Raw genomic sequence first — 26875 nt, forward strand, 5'->3', positions numbered from 1 at the left:
CTGAAGGCTTGGGCTAGAATGATCATAACAGGAATGGAGACAGGTAAATGGATATATGCTACACTTCGGAGGTGGACAGGGTGTGCTGCTAGATTGGATTAAGGAGTTGGATAACATTTCCCTCTAACTAACTTGCACATTTTGGCCTTGACAACTGTGTGTGGTGCTCTCATTTCCTGATAGGAAGTGCTAAGAGAGGAGACATTTTGAGAGAGTGAAAATGAAGATATATTTTTGGATATCTTGAGTTTGAAGAATCTAATAAATATTCCAGTGGAAATGTCAAATAGGCATTCATATATATAAATTCAGAGTTGAGAGGGATGACATTCATTAACTCATTCACTCATTCCGTGAAAAACTTAAGAGACTATTACGTATGTTAGGTAAGTGTGCTAGTGATGGGGATGGTAATAGAAGGAAGAAGTAAGATCATTCCTTAGTTTAGAAAGTTTACCTTCTAGATGGGGAGACAGATGTATAAATACATAATTACCATATAGTGTGACAAGTACTATAATAAAGAAAGAAACAAAACACTTTAAATATCAGATGATAGCACAATAATTTCTGCTTGAGGGAATTGGTAAAGAAGTTGCTAACATTCTGAAGTTGATAGTACTTTATTTTTAGTATAAAAAAGAGGCCAAGTTACTAGAGTAAAATTTCTGAAAGGAATCTTGTAATTGTGTATGAAATCTTTTAAAGCTAAGCTTAATGTCTTCATAAAGATGCCATGGAGGATTAATCCCCAATACACATAGAGATGAGTGGAATAATTAACACACCACATACACTGGAAATAAAACATTTTGTACATGTTACGTTTTGTTTGGTTAGTTATTTCACCTTTTTTTGGATGACATATTATCCAATGAAAGTAATTCAATGGGCATCAGTTTTTTTTTCCATTTCCTTTAATATTGTGTAAACAAATGAGAATTGAAGGTGTATTTTTAAAGAATAGCACCAAGTCCCCACATCCTCCAGGCTGTTTCTTGGCAACACATATACATCAGATTTTATTTTCAAGTGCTTGCTACTGTTATCATCTACTCTACTTAATTAAGGTCTTTGCTGACTTCCTGTCCTACTTCTTTCTGTTCCTGCTTCTCATATAGCCTGGAAAGGAGCAGGCAAAGTACTAGAAATCAAAAGTTGAATTGCTTCTGACACTATCCTGGAAACTGGGTGTACAGGAAGAAATGGCTGATTAGGTAGATTATTTTCTTCCCTCAGGTTATATTTTCCTAGCACAAGATTAAGAAACAAGGAAGCTCTACATGTAGGAAGAAGAAGCGATACATTTGCCAGCTTTCTAGTCCCTCATCAGCTTTGTGGTGTAAAGCCTAAAAGTAAGGGCCAATAGTATTTGCTGCCTTGACATCTGGTAAACCCAGGACGACTTCAAATGACCTAACCACAACGTCCCCTCCCAATTCTGCTCCTATGGATAAGGTCCCTTCACCAAGCAACTCTCCTCACCAAGGTGACCAGGTGAAGTTCCTACTTATGCCTGAGTACGTGGTTTCAGTCCCCTGGTGGTCCATGGGATTATTCAAACAAGCCAATCACATCCTCCCACAGAACCTACAGTCATCCCACCCTCTTGAAACTATAAAGCCTGCCTCCCACAAGCCCCAGTTGTTCACTCTGTTCCTGCGTGCAGCTTCCATGTAGCCCGCTTTGCATGTGATGTTTTCCTTCCCTGGGCTGTGAGAATAATAAACTACCATCTAGTGCATCTATCCAGTGTCAGATGTGTGTTTGGCCATCCCCACAAACCTAGCACCAGAATCTCTCACTCTTGGACGGGCAAATAATAGGTGATTAAAATGAGTTGGTACTAGGAAACACACAGCTCTTTGCTCTGGACAGGAATAGAGTACTTCAAGAACTGGAAGGACATGGTTTTACTCCAAAAAGTGTGGGTTGATGGCAGCTAATTTTCAATGTAACCAGAAGAAATAATTTGCTTTCCTTGCCATCCTACCCTTTCCTAAGCATTTTTGGAACTTGATGTTACATGTCTACAGCTCATGCTTTTTTTCTGACTCTTTGCATTTACCCTCCAAAAGCACAGTTTGGTATGTCTTAATTCTCAGTCCCAGATGGATTGGTTCCTTTTCTAATTATACTTTTCTTTTCTGCCTTCTCATACCATGCTATGATGGGTATTTAGAAGCAGGACTTCTGTGAAAGCAAACACTTTTCATCCTCTCCTGGCCCTTGGCTTCTACAACTGTGATCCTTCAAGTTTTGATTGGAGTCTATTCTTTGGTAATCAACTCCTGCCAAGTTCAGTAGTTAGGATGTTTGCATGTGGTCTCATTTTTTTTTTTTTTTTTGTTTGGAGTATTATCCATTTTTAGATCACTAGGCAACTTTCCTTCTAAAAACAAAAACTCTACCATAAATCAAGCCTGAGTAATAGGCATTAGGTTTTGTGTTTTTTGTTTTTATTTTTGTTTTCTTTTGTCTTCTGCTTCTTGGATTAACTCGGTGAATTAAAAGTTGACATCCATTATTCACATGAACATGTCTGTGAACATCTACACAATAGGCTGTGACCCAGTTGTAGTTGCCTTCAGTTTCCAAGTATATGGAGTTTTTCAGGAATAACTGCTGATGGCATCAAATTTGTAGCCAGTTTGTATGTACAGATAGCCACATATGTACATGTACACACACACTCATGCATATCCCATTTTCATACATAGAGTAGATTACTTTTTTATTCTACCTTTTTTCTCCCACTGCAAAAATATTCCATTTACATTTGACTCTGATGGAAAATGTTCTCAAGTAAAAGGGAGCACTTGGTCATTCAATGAGCTGAAGTCTGTGATTACAGATTCAGTGTTGTCAAGGAGAAGGAGATTGATTTCTGAAAATGGATTCAAATGGCAACTGAAAGTGTTAGCTTCAAAACCATCTTCCCCTTCTGTTTGACATCAATCTTTCCAGCATGTGCCAGCTCATTATGTGGTGGGCAGAGGGGAATTGCAACTTGACGTCAACTGTGGCAATTTTAACAAGGGAGAGCGGAAGGGCAGACTGTCTGGTACAATGCTCTGATTGACAGAGGTTTGCAGTCCACAAATGATGGCGTGATATACTCATATGGGAAGAAAAGTGTTTATTGGAGGACCAAGGCTACATTTAAATAGCTGGAGATCATGTTATAAATGGTAAGAAAACCCACAATGGGCAATTCTAGTCTAGGCTAGTATTTAAAAGAATAGGCTTGTATTAACATGGCTTTTCCCAGCTCGTTCTTTTGGTCTGCTCTGCAGCCTGAAGACAATTTAATTTCAGTTTGAGTCTTTGTAGTGCATTTCCAAGGGCAGATTAAAGACAATTCTTGGGCCATGGAACATATCACTGTTACCAAGTGAGGACCTGGTAGTTGGTACCAGTGAATGAATGCATTTACTATGGGCGGGTTCTGAGATCAAGGAGGTCTGATGAAATTGCTTTGAATGGATCCTTCACCTCATTTAAAAAAGAGTTCTGTAGTCCCATAAGTTGACTTTGAAAGGTTTTTTGGCCATCTGGAGAGATTGGTGTGTACAGTTATTTTTGATAATTTCAAGTAGATGCCTCTCTGTATCATATGTGTGTCTGTCAAAGTGTGCTCTCAGTGTCTGGGAATTGTGCAGCCCAAGCTTTTTGCATTAATATTGGACAGAATACAGATTTACTGGAACAGGAGTTCTGTGGCACATGGAATAAAGAACTCCCTGCTTCTAGGCAGAGTGTACTACATAGTATCTCAGAATACACTGTAGCCTATGCACTTGGAGTCCACAGATTCAGCTTGTAAGGAATAAACACAGACTAATTTTCTTGTCCTCTTCATGTAAATCTTACTTTTTAAAACATACCCCACATTTTCCCATTGGTTCTCAACCATTCTCTGTTTTCTGTGCCCACCAATATGATTGTTACTCCCAACAGATAAACTTGTCTAATACTTAAACTTGTCTGGTACCTTTCATACCCTATAGTATGAAAAAGATAAAGGCCATAATAAGCACAAATCCTCACAAATTCCTCTTCTCACTCCTGTAGCAAAAACTGTTTAAAGAGGGGATATGTGTTTTGAAACTATCTCTAGAATAATAATTTTAATTCAAAAGCTGCACTTGGCTGTGCAAGCACTATTTTCACTGTGGTTTTAAAAATCATAGGCAGGGTAGGACATCACATCATATTTGCCACTATTTTCACCCTAGTCTAGAACTTCTCTTTTATAGTGCTAATATTTGAGAAACATGTGGGAAAGCACCATCAGAGAAATAAAGTGATGTATAAAAATCATAGTTAGACTTACACTGCTACAAAAATCCTAGGAGTGTGAGGCCCTAGAATGATGGACTATTGTTGAAGTGTAAAGTATTCAACTTTGAATTGCCTTTTTTAATTTTTTACCATCTTAAGTATATCTTAAGTATTTACATCTTAAGTATTTTTAAGTATACAGTTCAGTAGTGTTAAGTACATTCATATTGCTGTGCAACAATACACTGAACAATAAGTCCCTATTTCTTTCTCCCCTCAGCCCCTGGCAACCACCTTCTATTTTCTGTTCCAATAAATTTGACTTTCCTAGGTACCTCATATAAGGGGAATCGTACAGTATTTGTCTTTTTGTGATTAGCTTATTTCACTTAGCATAATGTCTTCAAGGTTCATCCATGTTGTACCATGTATCAGAATTTCTCCCTTAAACTGAATAGTATTCCATTGTATGTGTATATATCATGTTTTGTTCATTCATTCTTCTGCTGATGGACACAGGATGCTTCCATCTTTTCACTGTTGTATGTTGCTATGAATATGGGTGTGCAGATATCTCTTTCAGACCCTGTTTTCCATTCTTTGGGGTATATAACCCAAAAGCGGAATGGGTATTTCATTTATTACTACATTTTAAATTTTTTGAGGAAACTCCATACTCTTTCCTGTAGTAGCAGTTGTATCATTTTACATTCTCACCAGCAGTGCACAGAGGTGCCAATTTCTTTACATCCTCACCAGCCCTTGTTATTTTCTGTTTTTTGTTTGTTTGTTTGTTTGTTTTGTCTTATTTTGTTTTGTTTTAGTAGTAGCCATTCTAATGGGTATCCTCTACATTCTTTTTGAGGTCTACCACTAATTTTCTCAGTAGGTCTTTCTCTTAGGCAGTGTTGGCTCCCTACCTACAAAGAGCAGATCTAAAAACACAGAGGGAGTTTAATGTAAGCTTCTGGGCCTTTAAAAAAAAATTGCAGGTGCTTTTCACTTTTTGGCTACCAAACTCAAATTTCTAGCTCTACATACACTTCACTGTCTCAGGATTTTTGTCCTGTCTTAATTTGGGCTAACAGTTAATTCTTTAGACTCAAGACTCTATTCAGTTTTCCTGCCATTTATGAAATATTAATTACCTCCTCAGACAAAATTAATGTATTTCTTCACCTTTTTTTCAAGATACTCTATATACTGCTTGAGTTCATAAATTACCTTCTGATTATTGCTTATGTATTTGTCTCTAGAGCAGACCTAACAGACTCAATTACTATTCTCCTTTTTGTTCTTACTAAAAAAATATGATTTTCTTTTGAATGGCCTATATCCAACTAACAGCCTGTATTCCCCATACGCTCTGGAAGCTAAAGTCACTTACATGACATAGTTCTACTCAATGAGAACAATGGAACATTGATGATTTCTGAATAAGTTTTGCTTTTCTAATATGGGTATAGTTCCTTCTTCATAACTGGAGTATAATGAGAGGCTAGACATGGAGTAGCCATTTTGGAGTCAGGTGACAACCATGAAAATAAAAACCATATATGATGGATGATGAAATGGAAAAAAAAAAAAAAGAAAGAAAGAAAGAAAGGAAGGAAGGAAGGAAACCGTAGTGACATTATGGAACTTCTGTACCATGTCTGGCTGTGTATTGTGGATTTTTTGAATGTGACAATATATCAACATGTTTGGTAAAGTAAATTTCCTGATTTTTTAATTTTATGAAATATATAGAAAAATGATAATTTTTGAAGCTTTCAAGGAAGAGGCAACTCATAGACAAAGTTGAATGTTCAGTTGCTCTCAAGTGGAGGAATGAGGGGTTCATTATCTTGTCACACTTATGTATAACCCATTGGTGAAACAGAAATTGCTACTATATGACGCAGCTGTTGGGAATCTCTGACTAAGCCACACTTGTCATATTGCTTTTACCGGAAGCTGAACACATTGTCTTACTAACAGAATTTCTCTTGCTAGACAAAGAGGTTACTGAGAGCAGAACAATACATTATTCATCGTATTTCTCTTACCTAGTATGCTGCTAGGAACTTAATAGTTACTCCGTAAGTATTTATTGAATAAATGAAAAGAAATAAATAACTCCTTATTTCAGACTGATTGGTTTCCTCGCAGTTTTAGATCATGCTCATTTCTGACTCAAAACCTTTACTTAGCTTCCTCTAACTTGGAAAAACTTCTGACCCCCTCTCTGGGTAGCCAAATCCTACTCATTCTTCAAGGTCCTTTTCAAGTCTCTCTCTTTCATGAAAGCCTTCTTATCATTTTTGGCTCAGATCACACCATTTTATCCACTTTTCTGTACTCCTATAACTCTTGCTAAAAGAAAGGTTCACTGTGGCTTAATCATATGCATATCCTCCAACTAATGACCCAGCTTTTCCTTGTTGTCATATACTAACTATGTTTTCTACCAACACACAGTTGTACTTAGGATAGATATTCTTTTCTTAAAAAATATTTCATACCATGAAAATACAACTGATAACCAAAATACATGAGAAAATCAACCAAATAAAAACCTAAACAATGTAAACATTGTATTTAAATGTCCTTTTTGGGGAAACATTCTGTCTGAGATGGGTCAGCTGTAGATTTTGCTTTGTTTTGCTTTGTTTTTAATATGGATCTAGTAAAGTTGGGCTAAATGCACCAAGTTGGTCAAAATCTAACTAGGGTAAACCCTAAGATTTTCAGGGTCCCAGATTTCTTAAAACTGCATTTAAAGATATGATCATCTGTTCCAAAATTTTTGCTGAAAATTTGACTTGAAGTTGGGCTTTGGGTGGTAAATGTAGGCCTTTGGGTGCTAAACTAGATGGGATACTTTATATGGGCCTTTTCATTTCTTGAAGAATTCTCTACTGCCTGGTTCATCAGTCTTAAATATTGGGGAGAACGCCCACATTTTTGGAAGTAATTCAATGCCTTTGGATCAGTGCTTAGTGCTTCCCCTGGAGCTCTGGGAATCAACTAGTATTCCCCATGATACAATCAAAGTATTGCTTACTCTGAAACTTTTTTCTTTGATTTTTCATTTTTCTTGTTCTTTAGTATTTTGAAGAATGATAATATTTGCCAACATTTATACTCAAGTGTATTTGATTGTTCATTCACATTATCAAAAGTCATTGCATTTGTGTACATATATTTAATGAATTGGGCAGTTGTTAAACAGTCTGGCTTGTCACCTTTCTACCGCTTTCTCTAAGCTGGTTTTGGAGAATTACTCAGGCCTCAGTTTGATTCTACCAGAAGGAATATCACCATCCAGCATGCCTACCTGCTTTGCTTAAGTGATTTTAAATCTGAAATAATCGTTATTATAAGGAAATTTGCATCTTTACTTTCAAAATTTTGCATTCTTTGATTAACTGGATGATAAATGTTCTAAATTTGTTGAGTAAAAGCTCATGGCTTATAAATATACTTAATTTTGGTTTGTACTGTTTGCTTATTCTTTAAGTGTTCATATGAGATAACTTTCAATCTTAAAGAGCAGTTATATTACATACAATATCTTCAAAACTGAACAGTCCCATCACTGGCTAGAGATAGATTGTCAGTCAGCAAAATTTGCCCCTGGCTGACTCAGGTAGTTTATTTTGAAAGGTTGGTTTACAGTACCCTAGAAATCCTTAAAAGGAAGCTCCTGGCTCACCTACCAATACTGTCCCATGCATTCAACTTGCAACTGTTTTTGAATTCAGAACCATAAGGCTCTCTGCAGGTATGGCTTTCAGTAGGTTGTAAAGTGCTTCAACAGATGGGACATGGTTATTAGCATGGATAATATATTTTCATTGTACTGGTATTGAAAGTGATTTTCCAGATAATAGCTTAGACAAATGTTTGTGGAATGTGTCCAGTTAATCCACCAAAAACTGTGGCCTACCTTTTAGGAGCAATTCTACCACTATTGAATGTTTTTAATTAAGTATTTAATTTCTGTGAATTTCTTACCACATTGTTGAAGATCCTCTGTTTATTTTCTTTTTGAAGTCATTGTTATTAAATTATTTCACTTAATAATGACTGCCCATCTTGTTTTTTTTTAAGATTTTTAATTTATTTATTTGACAGAGAGATCACAAGCAGGCAGAGAGGCAGGCAGAGAGAGAGAGAAGGAAACAGGCTCCCTGCTGAGCAGCCCGATGTGGGATTCGATCCCAGGACCCTGAGATCATGACCTGAGCCAAAGGCAGAGGCTTAACCCACTGAGCCACCCAGGTGCCCCCAGAAATTCATTTTAAACTCACTGCTACATTTTATTATATTTGAGGTGATTCATTAAAAAAAAAAAAAAAAAAACCTAAACAGAAGTCTTCTTATATTCCCGCAGATATCATGGAGTATAGATCAAAGGGTCATATTTATTTGATGAGATGCTATAGCCAGGGCCCTAAAACCAAATGAGTTGTTCACTCCTCAATTTAAGGCTTAGCCACAGAATAGCAATGTCATTTACTTATTCTACTAGGAAATTAAGTGTCTCTTATGTAGTAGTCACTATGTTAATTGTTGGGGACACAAAAAAATTTTAAAAAGCAAGGGCTCATGAAGATAAGGAAGTGACTTACATTTAAAAGTATGATTTCAACGTTTTGTAACTAGGGGAATGGTAGAGATGTAATACTTATGAGCTGTGTGGCCTAGATGAGTTACTTATTCTGTTTCAGCCCCAATTCTCTGTTAAGATGGGGGATATTAATCCTATATACCTCCAGAGCTGATGGAAAAGTGAAATGGGATACGACTGCCTGGTACAAACATAGTAAACAAAAACAAAAAGAAAAACTACAGTTTTGAATAACTTGGAGTTCCCCATATTTAGATACCATTTATATCCTTCCCCAAGGATAGCTGATAAATATTTTATCAACCATTTAAATACTACTTTTATTATTTTTCAGGTTCTTTGAGTCTAAAATTGCCATATTCCTAATAGTAATTGTTATTAATTTAGATGGGGAATAGGGAAGCCATTTATAGCCATTCTTGGTTTGGTAGACTGATCCTACTCTGACATTTTCTTTGGCTTTGGATTCCTGACTCAATTATAAATCCTATACTACTAATACCAACATCCCTGCACCACCACAACCACCACCACCACCATCACCACCAACAACAAAAGCCAACACACAGAAATCACTGTATTAATTTCCTATTGCTGCTGTAACAAATTACCACAAACCTGGTGGCTTAAAACATACCAATTTATCCACCTATAATTCTGGAGGTCTGGAGTTTAAAATAGGTCAGCAAGGATGTGTTCCTTTCAGAAGTTCTGAAGAAGAATCTGTTTTCTTGCCTTTTCTACCTTCCAGAGGCCTCCCACTTTCCTTGGCTCATGGCCCCACATCACTCAACTGATTCTGTTGTCACATGATCTTCTGTGATTCTGATTCTCCTGCTTCCCTATTATAAGACCCCTTGTGATTACCATAGGCTCCCTTGGATAGCTCAAAATATTCTCACATCTCAAGATCCTTAATTTATGTCTACAAACCTCTTTTTGCCATGTAAAATAACATATTCACAAGTTCTAGGGACTAGGCCTTGTATATCTTTGAGAGACTGTAATTTTCTCTATCACAATACCCTAGGAAGATAAAACGAAATCTGAAACAGGTTTAAATTTTCAGGAATTAGTTGGGATGGCAGGAAATAGACCAAGCTAAGGCAATGAACAAACATAACATTATCTTTCAATGGGTATAATAAGTTCTGTTAGGACTCATTGGGAAAAGCCAAACAGTAATGTGAATTACGGAATTTTATTTATGAAGGCAGTATTTTTGCATGGAGTACCAAAGAATAAACTAGAACCTAGCTGACTGAAAATGATCTGGTAGACATTGTTGGTAAATTTGTTTTAGGGAATAGATAGAATAGTTAGAAATTATAGGATTTAGTTAAAAATTAGCATATGGATTCATCATGAAATAATACTAGCTCACTATTTTTTACAGTTACAGAGACAGAGAAGTTTCTTGAATATTATTTTCTACTTAATACTCTCAACAGCCTTGTGAGGTAGATAGGGAATGTATTTTGAAACCTGTATTGCTGACAAATGATTGGGGATCCGATATTAAATAACTAGCTCATGGTAATAGGCTGGAATCCTGAGGATCTGACTGGTACAGTTCAGACCATTCTGATGCTTGAGGGCATCTGAAATCCATTTGATCCCTACAGTGACTGAATGATCCCTTCCAAGTCTTATTTATTCTATGGTTGCCCCTTGACATTCTGGATGATTATAGCCTAAAACTGCAGAAAAGTCTCTAAACGAACAAATAACACCCTATTTTTAAATTTCTACTATCACTGTTAAAGCATTTCATCCCACCAGAGAGGTGAGCTACTACTGCTTGAATATTACACATTTTATTTTACCTTAAGTCATGACCATCAGCAAAACTAACTGTTGTCTTTCATTTTCTGGACTATTTCCAATCAAGGACCAAATTTTTTAACACTCTTGAAGATGACCTACCTGCAATTGCTCTGAGGAGTTATTAATCCCTGTTAGATAATGAACCACTTGTAGCTGCTCAACATTAGAGCACAATTACCAGAAGCAACTCATATGAGCAGCAGGAACCCTAAAATTAAAAATTAACCCTAAAAATTAGAGCTGCAAACAGAAGCATCTGCCCATCTGACTCTCTGTGTGAGCTCACAGGTGATAAACCATGTCTTCCATCAGGTCCCCTGTAGGGCTCCTCCTCTGGGACCTGCCTCTAGAGGACAGGGACTTTGGTCTTGCTGTCCTCAATCCATTGTATGCATTTTGTGCTTACCAAGAGCCAGTGTTTTAGGTGAGACCAACACAAGCATACTCTTAAAATTTGTTGCAACTTCTCTCCTCAGTTTCAACTGGTTTGGAGGGTTAGCAACTTATCTCTGAACTACCCCCAAAGGATCTCAAAGTGAAATTCCATCATTCCAAATTTAGTCTCTAAATGTAAGCAATTACAATCCAGCTGTTTTCCTGTGGTGAAAGAAAATCTTGATTTTATGTTAAGGTAAGAGGTACTGTTTATTTAAAGATATGCAGTGAACAACAAAATGTACCAAATAACTCCCTGGGCTCTCCAGTTTTGTAGAGCCCATGATTCAAATGTGAGCCTCGGCAGCATAATTCACAGTGTGTCCTGGGTCATCAGTTTCATTCTTTCGTGGCCCACCTGTGCAATTTTCCAAATCGTTCTGAGTTTATTTCCTTAGCTAACATCATGTGCATTCATTAGTAGGACCACAGATAATTCGTAAGTGAACTGAATAAGAAGAAAAACCCCTCAGTTTAGCCTCTGTGTGAATTACCACAGGATTTTGCTACTGTGGTTAATGAAGTGCCAAGCAGGGAGACTCCTTATGCATCGGACTTCGGTACACAACTCACCTTCTATTCCTTCCACAGACTTTGTGATTTCCTTTTCTCACATACAGCATAAATGGCTATTACCTTTACTTTGAACTATTATTATTATTAGTAGTAGTAGTAGTAGTATTTGCCTAAATAAATATCTTGGTATATATAATTGTCTTCAGTGAGGCTTACAGACCAAGAAAAAAAAAAGCCAACAAAACAAAACAGCAGGTGCTCTGTCATTCTGAAAGGCTCCAATTGCATAAACCCTTATGACAAAGGCTTTTACTGTATTTTGTATCAACAGCTTGTCACGTGGGTCCCTGTTCATAGTATATGTCATTATTTCCCAAATTGAATTTGCTTATCTGCTTTTCCTTTTATGGGTAACACTACCTAGGAAACCAACTCACCCTGTTTTATCTGAATTCTCTTTCCCTCCTTTTTGAGCATTCTACACTGGAATGAATAATATAACGCATGTATCTGGTAAATGGCTCATTTTAATCAGGCTCTTCTGTCTTTGTGCTTCCTCCGATCTAAGGGAAAAACTTTTGACTTTGATTATTTTCTTTTATTTCACTTTGTAAGCTCTCATTTTACTGCCTTCTGCCAAAAAGCAATTTAAAAAAAAAAAGGCACTACTGTTTGGTTTCTTCGTCGTTTAAAAATCTGTGGTCTGAGATCCTCCTTCGTACTCAGGCCCCTGACATCAAAAGTAAGTGACCTTATTTCAAGCTAAGTATTGTTCTTCCCTTTTTTGCTCAGATCCCTACCATCTTGTAACTCTTGTTACTATTGTCTGCTCTTTTACTGGTGTTGACAGAGCCAATCCCAGGATAAAGCCAACCAAAACAATTGCTCTGGGCCTCAACCACTAGATCCCTTTACACTTCTGAGACCAGGTTGCAGGTCAGAGAGTTAGGGTGGGGGTTGGCAGGAAGGTGAGGAGATGGTGATGGGGAGGTTTCTGACAGAACCAGAGCTTACATTGTCAAGAATTACCAACTTCTCTGTATCAGTTTTGATCCCAAGCAATCGTGATCAACTCTGTGTTCAGCTAAAGTAAAATTTATGGGGGCTCACAATGGTAAGGAGAGGCAAGGATAGAAAAAGGAGAAACACTCAGGACCACCTAAGGGCTGACAGTGGGAAGCCCATCAATGGTGATACTGTAGAATCAGTCCAATCCACATGCTTCTAGAATTTAGGTGCCTACCAGGGTACCTTTAGATATAAAGACTCAGGAGGGAGTGAATCTGAATGACCAAGTTCAAACTAACTCTTTGTGTGAATTAGAACACTGGTAACTTATCTGGGGAAAGGCAGATAAGCAGACTCCAGCGGACTTTGAGTCCCCATTGACCTTCTTGACTTGTTACCTTCATGAATAAGGCGCAATCTGCATAATCATTCCCAAGACTCTGCAGTTGGGCTATGCCTGAGTGAAGCAGGAAGGGGAGGAAAAGAGGACCTGATTCATTCCACATTCTTAGTGGGAGGTGGGCACTGCATGCAGTGGGGAATTCCCTAAAAGGAAAAATAGAGGAGGGTAATTGAAAACAGGGTTTAAATACTGGGAAAATATTGAGAAAGATTCATTTGCATATCCAGAGATGGCCTTTGTTACATTTTTGCACTTCAATTGTTCCTTGAATGAAAATACTTACAGATTCCTGATACAGACAAGGATGTAGAGAATTTCTCTCTTTATGATTTGTATGGTCTCCGATATCTTGAAGTTCAGCTTCCAGAGGCTTCCTTAAGACTTCATATAACTGATATTACAGGAAAATAAATGTTCAGTGTTGGACAACTAGGAAATCATTTTGCTTTTATTTATTATAGCACTTTTAGGTGGAGATAATTATACAAACTATACAGTATAGGAGTTCTGATGTTTAATACATGCATGCTTAAACCAAATTTTGGTTTTGCTTAAATTAATTGCATGCCTGTTAGATTACTAATCATATGTTCTTGGTATATCTGGAATAAAGTTGTATAATATCCTTTTAGGGTGTGTGTGTTTGTAATGAATGATCTGGTAGCTTTCTGATTAAACATAGATATAAAACATACTTTTCATTTCTGCCCACTGCCACGATCTCATTAAAGTGAAAGTAAAGGAATTTAAAACGGCAAAGCACACAGAAGAAAAATAATGCACAAGGAGACAATAATAGACTGAAATGGCAAGTGCTTGCAGTAAATGGAAAGTAAATGGAGGAGTTAGTAGAGCTGAGAAAGCCCACTGGAGAGAAAGGCAGTGAGTACTGAACCTAGTTTTCTCTCCAGAACCCAGGACAGGTTCACATAAAGCAGGGGAAGGTGTGGTGCTGCAATCAGGAAGCTGGTGGGAAACCTCTGTAGAGACAGATCTTCTCCACTGATGTGTACAGACTCACCCATCCCTAGTCTGACAGGCGACTGCAGGTTCATTCTCAATCAGAATAAGAGGTCCTGTGCTCAAGGACAGGATGTAGAGCAGAAGCAGAAGAGAGGAGCTAAACTGAAGACAAGATTGACTAAGCATCTCTACATTGAACTGTGCCAACTACTAGCGCCTTGCTATTGCTTGGCATTCATGGCCACCAGGAGATTAGAAGGTGTTTTTTGGTTTGGTTTATTTGTTTTTTTTTCTGGTGGTGGGGAGAAATGGGAAGCCTTGGGGTGGGTTGTAGGGTGGAGTTTCCAATATGAAAGGAAACGATTCACATTAAATCACTCTCCAGGACAAACCTCTCAGCTGGAAGATTCCATCCCCTCTCACAGGGCTTCCATTTAGGCTTCTAAAGCCTCCCTCTTAAAAATGAACAGAAAACAAAATCTCTGCCTATTAAGGAAAGTGCCACTCAAAAATAAAGGCACCAAAGATGTTGGGGGTGGGGAACCCAGAGAAAACAGAGAATTCAGAGAGAAGACAATAGCTTATAATTAAAACATTATTTATGTTCTCAGATAAATGAGAAGTCATTGCACTCAGTAGGATACTATAAAAATGGAGCTGTCAGCTAGAGGTCTTGAAAAGTGGAAATATGAAAATGGGATGAAAGATTCATCTGAAGAGCTAGATGATAAAACCAAAGTATCTTTAGAAGAAGTAGAACAAATTAAATGGAAATTATAATAGATACAAAATGATAAGAATATTAGATCAGTCCAGGAAGTCTAAAGGCTGACCAAAAAGAGTTGCAGAAGAAGATAACTGAAAGGAGAAGATTAGTAACCAATGAACATGAAAAAAAGTTTTAAAACTAAAACACCTAAGTTTCTAAATAAAAAATGACCAACACAGTTATCTTTTTAAAAAATGATAACCCTAAGGCCACTTAGTAGATCACTTATAGATCACTGTAAGTCTTCAAAATAGTGGCAATAATGACCACATGGAAAAATTTTCAAATAACAAGTTGAAAGTTTACATATGAAGAAAAAATAGGATCAAAAATTGGACTTTTTTTCTTTTCAAATTGGACTTCTTAAATAACTTAAAAAAATAAGAAATCAAGGAAGAACTGAGGACAGAATTCTGAATTTTTTTTTTAAAGATTTTTATTTATTTATTTGACAGAGATCACAAGTAGGCAGAGAGGCAGGCAGAGAGAGAGAGAGGAGGAAGCAGGCTCCCCGATGAGCAGAGAGCCCGATGCGGGGCTTGATCCCAGAACCCTGGGATCATGACCTGAGCCGAAGGCAGAGACTTCAACCCACTGAGCCACCCAGGCGCCCCAGAATTCTGAATTTTTTAAAACCAGAAAAAGACATCACAAGAATGGAAAACTAGAAACCAATATCTCTCATGAACATAGATGCAAAAGTCCTCAACAAAATATTGCAAATCAAATCCAGCAATATATTAAACATTATACAATACAATTGAGTGAGATTTTCCCAAATATGCAAAGTCTGGTTCAACATTTGAAAATCAATTAATGTCATTCACCACATCAATAAGTTAGAGGAGAAAAAATCATATTATCATATCAGTGGATGCATAGAAAGTATTTAACAATATCTAAGACCCATTCAGGATTAAAAATGACTCAGCAATCTAGGAGTAGAAGGGAACTTCCTTCACTTTGATATAGAACATTTACCAAAAACCCTAAAACTAATATTGCATTTAGTGTTGATAAATTAGATGCTTTCTACCTCAAATCAGGAACAAACAAGGAGTCCTTATCACTACTCCTATTCAGCATAATAGTAGAAAACCTGGACTGTGCAATAAGGCAAGACAAATAAAAAAAGATTTGGAAGATTGGGGAGGGAAAAGAAAATTCCCTTTGTTCATTGATGACATGATTGCCCATATAAAACATCAAAAAATTAACAAAAACAAGAACAAAACTAGTAATACCAAATGCTAGTGAGGATGTGGGGCAAAACTTATTTGTTACTTTGGGTGCAGAATGGTACAGCCACATTAGTAGGCAGTTCAGCAGTTTCTTAGAATGTTAAATTTGGTCTTACCAAATGATCCAGCCATTGTGCCACTAAGTATTTACCCAAACGAATTAGAGATTTTGTCCTTACAAAAACCTGCATATGAATGCCTATAGGAACTTAATTCACAATTGTCAAAAATACTGGAAGCAACCAAGAAGTCCTTCAGAAGAATGGATAAATATTCAACAATTGAATCTGAATCTTATTTAGCAATAAAAAGAAATGTTATCAAGCCTTGAAAAGACATTATAGAAAATTAAGTACATATTGCTTAGTGAAAGAGTCTGTGTTCTGAAGTGAATGTGGATACAGCACCACTCCTTGCCCCTTCCCAGATACCCCCATGGACTCTTTTGCCTCCGTGTAGTCTCCACTCTGACCCCCACCCACCTCGTGTGCCATCTTGTCTATGGAATTGTTGCCTATCCCTCATCTCCAGTGGCTCACCTACAGGAGGATGGGAACACACCATCCTTTCCCCAGTGGATCCTCTTTGTGATCTCTCCTTCTCCACGTTGGCCCACATTGACCTCCCCACACTGGCCAGTGGACTCATCCATTCTGTGGAACAATACTCTCCCACAAGTCTATGGATTTAATGGACTTACTCATTTGTGAGGACACCTCATACTGTAACTAGAACCAATGCCTGGAACATTCTTAGCTTATCCTGGGGACATTCTTCAGCACCCTCACCCTCCCTCCCATGGAGCCTCCTATCAGTGGAGGCTGAAATTTTCTCATTCAGAGGCCTCATCCTGCCCATACCAGGTGCTCAGGGTGAGCATACTCCTAGATGCCAGTTTGGTCTCTACATTTCTGCTTCCCCCCATCCTTGTGGTATTCTTCAGTGGCCCTGGCCCCAGTCCAGTCCCCTGCAGCCCTTCTGTACCATTCAAACAGAATACAAGGGAAAAGACAGACATCAGGTGCTGCACTCACTTCTGCTCACTGGAGAACTGGGGAAAGGAACTGAACCCTTACTGGAGGGGATGGAAGGGCTTTTAATTTATTTCTCTTTCTTTTGAGGCTTCTCCCTCTGAACCAGTTTTCATTTCCTCCCTGTGAGGAAACCACTCCTGCCTCTCACCCCAGACCTATGCCTACAACTGGGGAGGTAGGCTGGTTAGCAAAAGGAGAAGATGGGGGCCCATTTTTGCGTGGTTGGTTTTTACCAATTATCTGGATGACAGCAGAAAACATGGAATAAATATAGATAGATGGATAGATGGATAGAGAAAAGAGTCTCTGGAAAACCCAAACACTGTATGATTCCAACTATATGACATTCTAGAAAAGGGAAAACTATAGACAGTAGAAAGATTAGTGGTTGCCAAGAGTTTGAAGGAAGGGAGCAGGGCCAAATTAAATAAATTCTGGACCTTAACAAATTGACCATTCTCCTACATGCAGCATGAACTTATCCTTTCCCAAGATCCCCAAAACTGCTATCCCAATATGGAGTCAGGTTCAGGCTAAGGTCCAGAATATTTCATCATCTAAATTAGTTTGAAGTGGAATGAGGTAAGGGAATTTCTCAGGGTAAATTCCTCAGTCACAGTTTTCCCAAAGTGACTTCTCTTGATTTGAAGGCTTGTGAACTAAAAAACAAGTTATTTGACCCACCTCCCTTTTTCACCCCTTCTACACACATACCTGTGACTGGATAATTGTAATTTAAAAACCAGGCAGAAGAAAAGCCTTTAGTAGTCACTGGTTATTAACAATTATGAAATCTAGCTGGGCTCCTGTTTCCAGTTCTTGATCAGGGCTTCATTTTCCTTTCTGTAAGTGGCTCTGTATCTCTTGAGTCATCATTCTTTTCTTTAAAAGTGGCCTGTTTTGTGACTGAGAAGCTTTCTCAGTCTGCTTCCTGCTTGTGTAAGTTTGGGGACCCAGAGATCTTTTTTCAATGTAAATGGTGTCTGTCCAGTTCAGTCAAGCTGGTGGTGCTTCCAACTATTATAGTTCTTTTAATAGCTTTATGGGTTTCTTATAGATCTTATTGTAGTTGACTCCATGAAACAAAGCCACACCCATATTTCTGAGACTGGCTTCACTCTAGTTTGGGCTGAACATAAAGGTCTTTTGGACAAGGCCTTTAAGTTTCTTTAAGCATTTTGTCTGTAGCTGAGAGTCTGAGATTCTGAGATGCAATCTTAAATTTCTCTGAGGTGACAATCGGGACTCTTATTCTACTCTAATTTAATCTGGCCACCAAACCAAAAGTGTTCTTCTCCCTTCCCTTACTACATAACCAGTCATAGGACTTAATATTTTGTGATATTTTCTAGTTTATTTTTTTTAAATATTTGACATTTATCTGCCTTCACTTACTACATAACCAGTCATAGGACTTAATATTTTGTGATATTTTCTAGTTTATTTTTTTTAAATATATGACATTTATCTGCCTTCACTCAATAAAATTTAAGAGCCATGGGATGGGGACTTTTTTTTGTTTTCCATTGTGTATCCAGGGCCTAATCCAGTGTATGTTGCATAGTGGGCCATAAATACTGTGCATGAGCCAATAAGTGAGATTAGTACTACTAGTAATATTTATACTACTTTTGCTATGGTTATTGATTTAATAATAATTACAATTACAATAGAAACTCATTTAAAAAGAGAGCTACATGTTTCCATTAGTGATGAACCCTGGGTTAATTATAGGCCCCTTGTGGGCCTATACCAAAGTGGAGAGGGTGGGAATGCATTCCAAAAGGTACCATTATGCTTTCCTTTGGTCTACATCTATATGAGATTTCCACATCAGTGGAATTAACTATTCTTATTCCCAGTTTCCTACTTATCTCACAGAGCTATAAGAAAAACTAAAAATAAATTTCTGTATAGTGTCTGACAGAGAAAGCACTCAATGTAGTAGAGCTTTTACTATTAAGAAGAGAGGGAGAGAAATTCTATCTTTGAACATATCCTTATATTTCATCCATCATTCTTACCTCAGTAATGAAAAATCTGACCTTGAAATGTATCTTCAGTATGTATTTTTTTTCATTATTAGACACATGGTTGTACTTCTATTAATTTAAACAGATTTCCATCATAAAATATTCAATTACAAGAGCAACAACTAATAGAGAAGTATTGTTTGCAGCAAAATTTTACCTCATATTAAAATAGATGTTGAATTAGCTAATGAGAATTTATAGTCTAGTTGCAGTTAGGTTAAACCAGATTGACAAAATTGGGACATTTCCATTTTTCTGTAAACACCCTCTGACACCATCACTCATTCTTGTAAATGAAACAGAAATGTTAGTATGTTGGAATTATTTCCCGTCTTTGTCTTTGTTTTCTGGCTTCATGAAGTAACATACAGAGCCACAGTTTGTTGTAGGAGGCAACATTAGCCCAGAGCTTCCTTCTTCATTCTGATTCTGTATTTATTTTAACACTTTCTATAATATTCAATCCTCAGGACAGTGTCGTAAGATAGATATTGTAGTAGGGTTAGACAAAACACTTTCTGTAAAAGGCTGCAGATTAAATATGTTCGTTTCTGTAGGTTGTGTGGTTCTGATCATAACCTTTTGCCTTGTGGCAAAACAGTAGCCTAAAAAGAAAGACCGTATGCAGACAAATAAGCATGGCCATGTTCCAGTTAAACTTTATTTTATGGATCCTTAAATATAAATTTTATACAGTGTTCCCATGTTATGAAAGATTATTCTTCCTTTGATGTTAGACACTTAAAAATATTTTAAAAAATTAACTTGCAAGCTGGACCAAAACCAGTGGTGCGCCTCATTTAGCCCAGAGGCCGTAGTTTGCTAATCCCTGTAATATACAGATGAGGAGACTGAGGTTCAGAGAGGTCACAGAGCTTTTCCGAAGTGATACTGCCAATAAGTGGGGGAGACTGGATTTAAAAGTGAATATCTCTGATTTTTTAAAAAATGATGTTATTTATTTATTTGAGAGAGAGAGAGAGAGAACAAGTAGGGGGAGGAACAGAAGAAGAGGGAGAAAGGGAATCCCAAGCTGACTTGTCACAGCACAGAACCCATATGGGGCTCCATCCCGCGACCCTGAGATCCTGACTTGAGTCAAAACTCAGGAGTGGGAAACTTAACCAACTGAGTCACCCAAGCACCTCTAGTCTCCTGATTCTTAACCCATGTGTTATATTGGACAGTATCCTAACTTTTAAACTTAAATCTTAAAATCCTAGTTTAACTGAACTGGCAATTCAGATCACTTTTGTTTAACCTGGAAACCTAGCTACTACTTAACAACATTATTTATATGGCAACAGATAGGTCTAAGTGATGTCATTACTTTGGGATTATTTCCTGTTCTGGGGACTGCCTATATGTACATATATACTTACATATGAAATATTTTTTTCTTCTAACCATTTAAACAATAGTATTATAATTTAATATTTAATGATGAATTTTCATTAATGTGCAAACAGATGCGTTTTCAGCTTAAAGCAGTTTTCTCGTGATCCCTCCATAGTGCCAACAGTTGCAGCACTCCTGCCTGCCGCCCCCCACTACCAGCTGGGGATAGATGGAGGTTAGCTAACCAGCCATACAGGAGACCACAGATTTCTCCTGGGTGATGCAGGATGATCATAATATTTGCACAAAGCTCTGCTCTGCTCATGTTAGTATAACTATAGCTATATAGTTGACTGAACATCTGGGGCAGTGTAGGATACAAAATCATTTCCCCAACACTGAAAAAAATAAAACAAAACAAAACAAAAAGTAATGTGTCTATACAAATGCTTATGTTTATGCCTTCCCTCCCCCATGTCTTCGCCCCCCATGTTTCCTCTCTTGGGGAGACTTGGGCCCAGTCTTCTTGTTGGACTTACTCATTATTTTGAACTCTGAAACTCAAACCTTTTATATCTTAATTCAAAAGGAAGCATTGTTCCAAATCATCCATTATTTTCAACGAGGGCAAAATAATACAGGCTGTCAAAGGCCCCCAAACACAGGTAATTTATTGCTCAGAAAGGCAGGATTGAATGTGGTCCCCAAGAAAGCATTCTTCAAAACCAAATACTAGGCACCACCGTGTAGGAATCCGACTGTAAATGATTAAAAACACAATGGATCACTGGTCAGTTGTTTGGTCTGTCTAGAATCATTATGCTTGCAAAAGATGTTAAGAAGCTAGGGAAGGAAACCCTTTGAGGTCTGGTCTCTATAAAGAAAGAGGATTAAAAAAAGAAAAAAAAAAAAAAAGCCAGTCCTCCTCCCCCAACATCATAGGCAATGAATGTGTACACACATAGACACAAACACACCCAGAGCCATATATTGCTCAAATAGCCCAGGGCTCAATGTTAAGAATTATAAGGGAAAGATTTAAAAATGCAAGTTTGGGCAATGATTTAAAGCAGAAGGACGAAGTCAAAGCAAATGAGTATTATTTAATCCTACAAATTTGCTCTCCTATGGTGTGCATAAAGATGTAGGTAAGAGGGATTTGTTTGCTCACTGTTGTGGCTAGAAGCCTAGGAAAATAAATTTATTCAGGCACGCCAGTCTGTCTGCAAAGACTTCCATTTTGCCTTTTATGGAAATCCTGAACAAAGAAGAGTATCTTTGCTTCTGTCAGGAAAGCAGTTTCAATCAGACTGATGAATAAAAAGCACAGCTGCCAAAAATGATCCATAGCAGAGTAAAGTTTAGATGCCCAACTGCCCATTATTCTATTAAAATGTGTCATGAATGGTGACCTGGGCTAATAGAGCAAGGCTTTGCAGCACACTAAATCGCTTCTCAATTTTGAAATACCAATTCCAGGAAGAATTATGTAGGATAAAATGTAGAACCTCAGCATCACAAAACAGAGGCTGTTCGGTAAGACAAAGATTTTGTTTTGCAGCCACCAAAGGTAGTTTTATGTCATTTACATATTTGTTAATTCTGCCGTTTCTCCTGTTTCCAGATAACTGATTGGCGAATGGTTGTTCTGGGATATTTACATTTTTTACCTGAATTAAGTGAGGCTAAATTATTTCATTCCAAAGAAGCAGGATATATGACACTTTCATTTTTCTAAAGCAGTCTTGAGACCTGAGAAAGCTTTAAGAAGCTCAGATAACATTGTTTTACTCCCTCATTTTACAAGTGGACACTTGTAACACAAGATAGAATTTGAACCTCTCCCAAACCATGTGTCTGGAAGTGGCAAGGCAGCAGCCAGAATCTTAAATCCCAAACCTATACTCTTTCTGTTCAAATTGTGAGTGGAAAAACATCATGTCTCTGATTCCTCAATAATATTTCCAGAAGGGGACACCTTATATTTTGATGAGTACAAACAACAAAAAAACCCAACAACAGCAAAAAGATCCGTAGCAGAAAAAAGCATACTCTTCAAAGGCAGTTGTAACAGAAGAGTAGCAAAAATTTACTTTTTATGTAACACAAACTTGGACACAAGAAATAGAACAGAGGAAAAGAAAGAAAAGAAGAAAGGAAGGAGAGTAGGAAAGAAGGAAAGAAGGGAGGAAGGAAAATGAAGAAAAGAGAAAAATGTGCTACATTTCTCACCAAACTACTATCAGATTATTTTTGTCTGTTTTCAGATCATTGGCTTTATGTCATAATATCATAGACAAATGTTTGTTGCTTATTTTTTAAAGGTTGTTGTATTAGTCATCTATTAGTATCTGTTAATTCTTATATAGCTTAATGGTGTAAGACAATAAGCATTTATTTGTTTCTTTGGGTTAAGAATTCAGATGTGGCTTAGCTGGATGTTACTGTCTCAGGGCCTCTTAAAAGACTGCAGACAAGGCATTTACAGGGGCTGCATCATCTTAAGATTTGGCTGGATATGCTTCCAAGAAGACTCTCTCACATGGTGCTGGAAGTTGGCAAGAGGCTTCAGTTTTTCCCCACATGGACCTCTTGCTTGTATCGTCTCAAAATATGGTGGCTGACTTTCTCCAGGATGATCACTCCAGCATAGCAAGGCAAAGGTCATAATGTCTTTAATGACCTAGACTTGGAAATCATGCACTATCATTTTCTCACTGTTGTACTGGTTATACAAGTTTGTCCTATTCAGTGTGGGAGGGTACTCCAAAAAAAAAGGGTATAATGGCCAAAAGGTGAAGTTCATAGAGGGCCATCTGGAAGCTGGACTCACAACTGTCTTCATTTAAAGCTATGGGCTACACTGAGGCTATTTGATTAATTTGGCTAAATGGGCAGGTCAGGTTCAAACCACCCAATTGTTAAGCACACTATCATCTTCTAAAGCACTGCTTTTCATTATCATTATGTACATAATCATAATGCCTAACATAGTGACAGTTCTATACAATTTATAAATATTTTCACATGCATTATCTCACATAATCACAACTGCCATTATTGTTTTTTATTTTAAATAAAATAGAGTTGTAAAGAGATAGCTTAAAAAAAAAAATTCCCTTAATCCCTTTAGCCAGCTTTCCCTAATGTCAACATCTTACATAACTGTAGGGAAATTGTCAAAACTAAGAAATTCATCTTGGTGCAATAGAGTTAACTCAATTACAGAGTTTATTCAGATTTCCCCTGTGTTTTCTTTAATGTCCTTTTTGCATTCTGGAATCCAATCCAGATTACCACATTGCATTTGGTCACTGCCCTCTTATAGTTTCCTCTGCTCTACGACTATTGCTCTGTCCTCCTTTGTGGTTCATGATCTTGAGACTCTTAAAGAATATTGGTGTGAGAGAAAGGAAGAGGAAAATCAAGACTCTCAATATTTTAGTATGAGTAACAGGGAAGAAGAAGTGTTCTAGAATGCTAGGAAGAAGTTTAGGATGGAAGATCAGGGGTTCAATTTTAGATGGGTTGTCTGTGTATTTGGAATGTCTGTAAAAGATCTGTGTGATGTAAGGGTAAATAAGATTGGAGAACCTCTGAGCCTCTAGGAAAATGAGACATCTTCTAAGATGAAACCAAGCACACAGTGTCAGAGTCCTGCTCCAGGCTCAGGGAGGTGACAGGTATGGCATGGGAAGGCTGGACTTGCTAGAGAAACAGTAATCACAAGATAAGATGTTTCCAAAATATCCACCCGCATTTGAGCAATCCACACTGGATCCTCCAACTTAAAATTTATTTTTACCTTAAAAAGGTAATTTTTATCTCCCTCCCCCATGTCTGCAATTTTAAAGACTACTTCTTTTATTTAGTTAACAACAGGATTTGATGATAATTTCATCTGCATCCTAAACCTGCTTTATGTTTTGATAAGCATTTGTTTCTCGGGCTATAGAGGTCTAAATTTTATAGTCTTTTTTTTCCCCCCTATGATTAGCTCTCATGGCAAAGAATTTCCAAAAGAAATTTCTTTTTTCAGAAGGTCAGATAAGGAGCTATTTAAAGGCACAATTACAAGGCAAGATTGAACCTCATGTACACACACTGACAATGATTGGAAAAAGGACAAAGTCTTAATGGGGAGAAGGAATGAGTTTGTCAGAGACTGCTTCTTGAAGGTGAAGAACGTTCAACTTAGCTTTAAAAGAAGTGACGGCTAACATAAAGGTCCAAGAACAGAATAGGGCCCATTTATAAGCTTGGTTTACCTGAGAACAAGAGAAAAGTTCAAATATGTACTTTTGAAGGCAATTATAGGCTTTCTCTTTCATTTTCTTTTTCTTCCTATTTTCAAGAAGCACAATACTTCAAAGAGGCTCATCCTACTTAACTCTCATGTGGTTTAAAAATCTAACTAGACATATGTTGTTAATACGTTTATATGTCAGGAGCCTGGAGGGTAGAAACAATTTGAAGTTTAACTTTTAAATTTTAGTTTCCCAACAACACCTTTCTTCTTAGCCTGAAGAATTTTGCAATGCCCAAAGTTAGGAATCTTTCCAGATCCAAACCAATAACTTGGGTGAAATGAAGCAAATGATTGATTATAAATAAAATGATGGACCCCATTTATTTTCACAAATTTTCATCTCCATCATGATGTTGAAAAGGCCTGTTACGTATAAGATAATGATCCAAATAAATAAAAAGAAATAACTTGAAAATAGTATAAAAGAAACATGTAATAAGTCTATTATAGTAAGTAAGTCCTGTTTCCAAAAAACAGGACAGGCAGCATGTCTTCCCCAGTGAAGAGGTAGATTTATGGTGATTATAGGTCAATAAATATATTTAAATGGAATCATTTTGACTTATCTTTTGAAATATTAGTTCTGTAGTCTGAGAAAAGATCAACCTTATTTCTCTCATTTGGAGAGTATTTTCAGATGGCTGTTAAAAGGTGTTTTTTTTTTTTTTTTTTTTTTTTTTTCTCCTTCTCTTTCATTCAACTGCTGGAGAGTAACTAGAAACAAATCTGTTGCTTGGAATAAATGTTCAGTCCATATGTTATCTTTCATGGTAGCTGATGGAAGTGTGAAATCCTCCCTGGTAAATGCTGCTTGTGGTCTGTCCCTCCCCCCACCACCATATGTAACACATTTATGAGTGGGGAGAACAGTTCCTTTGTCATTTGACTCTGTTGCTTGCATTTTTTTCCTTGAGTACATAGAAAATTTAAAAAGAATCAGCAATACTAGGACAAAGAACGGACAGACCAACCAAGCTGTTCTGAAAGCCACTCGTGAGCCATGATGAACAATGGAAAGAAAAAGGGAAAAGACAAACATTGAGCACATTCTCCAAATCTCTGTACATTGGGAGGTGGAAGAATCATCATGGGCTCTGAAAACAGAGACCTGGGCTTATTCCTGGCACCACCATCTACCTGGTAAATCTGGGCAAATTTCTTAATCTGAATAGGAATTTTCCCATCTGGAGAATGGTGGGTGACCCACAACAACTACCTGCAGTGACGATGTAGGAATTTAAAGAGATAATCCAAGAAAAGTGAAGGGACCTTTGTCACCATGTAATAAATATTAGTTTCAGTCTTCCCATTCCTCCATCTCACTGCCATCTTCTTATTGATAATGAAAAAGTCTTCTTAGTGTTTCAGTGGTTTATGAGCCTTCAAGGAAGACCATGAGTGTGATCAAGTGCATGTTTTATGACAGAAGATTTATCAGAATCTTTCTTTCATACTTGAGAGCCAGTCTAAGTTGACTTCTCTTGGCTAGAACCTGTGTTGTAGCAGGAAGACTTGGGAGTCTGACTAGTGGCCAATACACCTCGGGAGAATTTAGCCGTAGGCCGAATGCTTAATGCTGGGAAAATAGTTTGTGACATCTGAATGCCTCTGAGTGTTGCTGAGAGCCAAATGTGTGGGTAGAACCCCTTGTGAATCGAAACATCACAAAAGATTTATATTAATTCCCAGAAAACCAAATATATTGAGTTCCATGCAGCTCTAATTGAAATGTAATAACTGTTTACAGATTTGACTGCACCATCACCACAGAGTAATTGCTTTTCCACACCAAGCAAGTAGGAGATGAAGTAAATGTGCCCAGAAGAGTTTGGAAGTTTAATAAAATGTTTCTAAGAATATGGTTATGCATGGTGTCTTTCCTGTCTCAAAGCTCGGTCAGAGCTCAACCTCCAGAGTCAAGTTACTGCTGGCCTTGGGTGTCCAAAGAGCCCTTTTTAGTTTTTTTCTTTTCGATTCTTCCTTCCTTTCTCTCTTTCTTTTTTTTCTTTTCTTTTGTTTCTTTCTTTCTTTTTTTTTTTTTTTCAAGATTGGAAGAGGGGAGAAGCAGAGGAAGAGGGAGAGAGAGAGAATCTTAAGTAG

At 37.4% G+C, this 26875-nt stretch overlaps 1 long non-coding RNA gene across 1 annotated transcript in view; it reads left to right on the top strand.

The window, feature by feature from the left end:
• LOC309869618 overlaps positions 1-26648 on the top strand; it is a 205382-nt gene extending 178734 nt beyond the window's left edge. The window contains exon 3 of the long non-coding RNA XR_014314292.1: positions 26523-26648. This is a non-coding gene — a long non-coding RNA (uncharacterized lncRNA). The remainder of the gene's footprint in view (positions 1-26522) is intronic.
• Positions 26649-26875: the final 227 nt, after the last annotated feature.

This window comes from Mustela nivalis (genome assembly GCF_964662115.1).
Source record: "Mustela nivalis genome assembly, chromosome: 7".
NCBI lineage: Eukaryota > Metazoa > Chordata > Mammalia > Carnivora > Mustelidae > Mustela > Mustela nivalis.